This window comes from Enhydra lutris, unplaced genomic scaffold (genome assembly GCF_002288905.1).
Source record: "Enhydra lutris kenyoni isolate GAN:26980312 unplaced genomic scaffold, ASM228890v2 scaffoldscaffold90, whole genome shotgun sequence".
In the NCBI taxonomy this organism is placed as follows: Eukaryota; Metazoa; Chordata; class Mammalia; order Carnivora; family Mustelidae; genus Enhydra; species Enhydra lutris.
This window is the reverse complement of record NW_019154174.1, coordinates 20,649-24,963: the sequence shown is the minus strand read 5'-3', so window position 1 is coordinate 24,963 and position 4,315 is coordinate 20,649. Positions and strand designations below refer to the sequence as shown.

At 42.3% G+C, this 4,315-nt stretch overlaps 1 pseudogene; it reads left to right on the top strand.

The window, feature by feature from the left end:
• LOC111162328 lies at positions 1-570 on the top strand (annotated as a pseudogene).
• The last annotated feature ends 3,745 nt before the right edge of the window (positions 571-4,315 follow it).

Sequence of the window (4,315 nt, the reverse complement as noted above, 5' to 3'; positions counted from 1 at the left end):
GCTCCTAAGCCAGCTTTCACGACGGCGGTGCAGTGACTATGCTCCGGGCCTTCACATACAATGACCTGTTCCGCTTCAACAACATAAACTTGGATCCACTTACAGAAACTTATGGGATTCCTTTTTACTTATAGTACCTTGCCCACTAGCCAGAGTACTTCATTTTTGCGGAGGCACTTGGTGGAGAGTTAATGGGTTACATCACGGGTAATGCAGTAGGCTCAGTAGCTAGGGAAGAATGGCACAGGCACATCACTGCTCTCTCTGTTGCCACAAAATTTTGATGCTTTGGTTTGGCTGCTAAAGTTATGGAGTTATTAGAGGAGACTTCAGAAAGAAAGGGTGGATTTTTCAGTGATCTCTTTGTAAGAGTGTCTAACCAAGTTGCAGTTAACATGCACAAGCGGCTGGGCTACAGCGTGTACAGGACGGGTCATAGAGTACCACTCGACCAGCAACAGGGAGCCTGATGAGGATGCCTATGATATGAGGAAAGCTCTTTCCAGAGACACTGAGAAGAAATCCGTCATACCATTACCTCATCCTGTGAGTCCTGAAGACACTGAGTAACCATGGCCAGTGGTTCTTAGGCTGATGCTCCAGATATTTTATGGACAATATTATTTTCATTGGATGATCTTGGAGCTCAATTAGGAGAAAAGTAATTATTTAGGTCTTACAGACTTAAAGAAAATACAGGTTATAAACTTCAGTCTCATTCTTTCCAATTAGTAATATCATACCTACTAAAGCTGTTCACTGTAATAAAATTCAATCAAAAAGGCAGCGAGGTCAGATGGAAACATTCCACTCTTTTGGGTCATAATATTTACTATATGCTAGGGAAAAAACTTGCTCCAGTCTCCTCCTAAATTCTGTGCCTGAGAACTACTGCTCCATCTATATTTTTTATTTTGCATCGAACTGTTAATTGAAGATTTTTTTTAAAGATTTTATTTATTTATTTGACAGTCAGAGATCACAAGCAGGCAGAGAGAGAGGAGGAAGCAGGCTCCCTGCTGAGGAGAGAGCCCGATGCGGGGCTCGATCCCAGAACCCTGGGATCATGACCTGAGCCGAAGGCAGAGGCTTTAACCCACTGAGCCACCCAGGCGCCCTGATTGAAGATTTTTTTTATTTATTTTTTTTAATTTTTTTAATTTTTTTTTTTTAAAGATTTTTTTTTATTTATTTCTTTGACAGACAGAGACCACAAGTAGGCAGAGAGGCAGGCAGAGAGAGGAAGGTAAGCAGGCTTCCCGCCAAGCAGAGAGCCCGATACAGGGCTCGATCCCAGGACCCTGGGATCACGACCTGAGCCGAAGGCAGAGGCTTCAATCCACCGAGCCACCCAGGTGCCCCTGAAGATTTTTTTTAAAGATTTTTAAAAATTTACTCATTTGCCAGACAGAGATCAAAAGTAGGCAGAGAGGCAGGCAGACAGAGAGGAGGAAGCAGGCCCTCTGCTGAGCAGAGAGCCCGATGTGGGGCTCGATCCCACGACCCTGGAATCATGACCCAAGCTGAAGGCAGAGGCTTTAACCCACTGAGCCACCCAGGAGCCCCTTAATTGAAGCTTTAAAAGCATATATGAAATGTATAAATCTAAGATGAATATAAAATGCACTGTAGACTCTAAAAAAACAAAAACAAAAACAAACAGAAAAATGTCCCCCTTGACGTGCAAATGGGTCACAGGATCACCTCTTGGCAGAGGCAGCATTTTCTGGACAGCCTAGGCCTTTCCAGCACAGTGTTGGCATCTACACAGCTCAGCCCAGAGAGCAGGTTGAGATTTTGATCTGAGATATTCTGAAGGTGGGGGTGGCTGTTTTCCCTCTCCAGAGAAGACAGGTCACTTGAGAATGAGAATACTCTCATTCTACGGAGGATAAATTAGCTGCCAAACTTGCCCATCAAGAAAGTTGAATAAATCATGGCTTTTCACCACCTCCCCCGCCCCCCGTTTTTTCAAAAAGGGAACAAATTAAAATTTGGAGAATATTTATGGAAAACAATGGTTTCAGACCTAGAATACTAATTATTTTTCTTTTACACTTAATTTTAATTTTTTAGATTTTATTTTCAGAGAATCTGTGTCCCTAACTTGGGTTTGGATTCATAACCACCAGATCAAGAATCCCCTGTTCTTCCAACTAGCCAGCAAGGTGCCCCTTTAGGATTAACTTTGTAAATGACAAAAGTGAATACATTTCCCCCACCCAGTATCCTAATTTAAATAAAGTGGGCATATAAGTTCTTGCCTCATTTTTCTTTTTTTTTATTGGCTAAATGGTATTCCACAGTGTGGTTGTACTTATGTGATGATACTTCAGTTCATCATTTGGTTGGCTATTAGGGCTGTGATGAACATTTTTGCATGTGTGTTTGAATTTCCCAGTGAGATGGATTTCAGGGGAGAAGCTTCTATGAAATGGTCCTCAAAAGAGGTTATGTCAATTTCTGTTCTCACCCATGGTAAGTGAGATGCTCATCACAGAATAGTCTCAGTGTCTTAAACTGTCAGCTGGCAGGCAGAAAAAGATTCCTTGTATTTTGAGAGAAAGAGAGAGAGAATGGGGAAGGGGCAAAAGGAGAGGGAGAGAGAGAATCTGAAGCATGTTTCCCTCTGAGCGCAGAGCCCGAGTGGAGCCGGATCCCACAACCCTGAGACCATGACCTGGGCCAAAATCAAGAGTCAGACGCTCAACCCACTGAGCCACCCAGGTGCCCCTGTTTATATTTTTGTAATCAGTAGGAAGACTGAGTATTTTTAGTTGGTCACTGTCACTGATAGTTTTTTACCTGAACTGTTTCTCCTTTTCATTTCCTACTGGGTTGTCTGTTTGATTATTTATGTTTTTATTGTTGATTTGTTATTTTTTATTTTGAGGTTTTTTTCCTTAAGATTTTATTTATTCATTTGGGGTGCCTGGGTGGCTCAGTGGGTTAAGCCTCTTCCTTGGGCTCAGATCATGATCTCAGGGTCCTGGGATTGAGCCCCACCTCGGGCTCTCTGCTCAGCAGGGAGCCTGCTTCCCCCTCACCCTCTACCTGCCTCTCTGCCTACTTATGATCTCTCTCTCTCTGTTAAATAAATAAATGATATCTTTATTTATTTTTTCATAAATGAAATCTTAAAAAAAAGATTTTATTTATTTATTTGACACAGAGAGAGTGCGCACAAACATAAACAAGGGGAGCAGCAGAGAGAGAGAGCACAAGTAGGCAGAGTGACAGGCAGAGGGAGAGGGAGAAGCAGGCTCCCCCCTAGAGCAGGAAGATGGAAGCAAAGCTGGATCCCAGGACCCTGCGATCATGACCTGAGCCAAAGGCTGAGCCTCCCAGGTGCCCCTTTATGTTGATTTCTAAGAACTTTTTATGTGTAGAATGGTAGTCCTTGGCCTCTGTACTTGTTGCAGTATTTTGTCCCAAACTCTTCTTGTCTTTGAGTTTAGCTTGTACCATACATTTCATGATACATTTCATTCTGAATCTTTATGGTGCCAAATCTGACAGTCTAACTTCATGGCTTGTGGCTTTGAGATGATGCTTTAAAAGACCTTTTCAATCAGTACTACATTTTCTTTTAGCACTTTTATGGTTTTGGCTTCTATTGTCTAGACCATTTATCTATCCGTATTATTTTGTATGTTATAAGGTAGCCCTTTTTGTCCTACACCACCTAGCAATGGTATGTATCTCCCATGGATTTGAAATGTCACTTAGATACCAAATTCTTATATATGCGTTAACACAGCCATGTGCATATCCTTCCTCACTTCCAGTTGGACTTGCTTTTTTCATTTTGATGCCTACACATTTTGACTTGCAATGTAACTTAGTTGTGAATTGATTGAGAGGTCCCATAGCTTGCTTCTCAGAGTAATAGGTTTGTACCAGGGAACAGCACCGTTTTCTTAGTTCATTTGAGCCACTGTACTCCAGGAAGGAAGAAAAGAAAGGGACACTGAAAAAGTGCACATGTTTAAGAGCAATAGCTTTTCAGAAGCCCTACCATGAAGATTTCAACATATGTGTCATTGGCCAGAACTAGGCATGTGGTCCTACCCCTAGCTGCAGGAACATGTGGAGGGGAGAATTTCTCACAGGGCAGATTGGTACCTCATAAAAATTGGTATCCCCTTACTAAAGAAGGGGTAGGTCAATATTGAAAGGGGAACTTGGGTCAGCACATCTTTCATCTATTTCTTTTTTCCTTTAGAATTTCCCCAGGTAGGGGTACCTGGGTGCCTTAACTGGGTTGAGTGTATGAGTCTTGATCTCAGCTGAGGTCTCAATCTCAGGGTTGTGA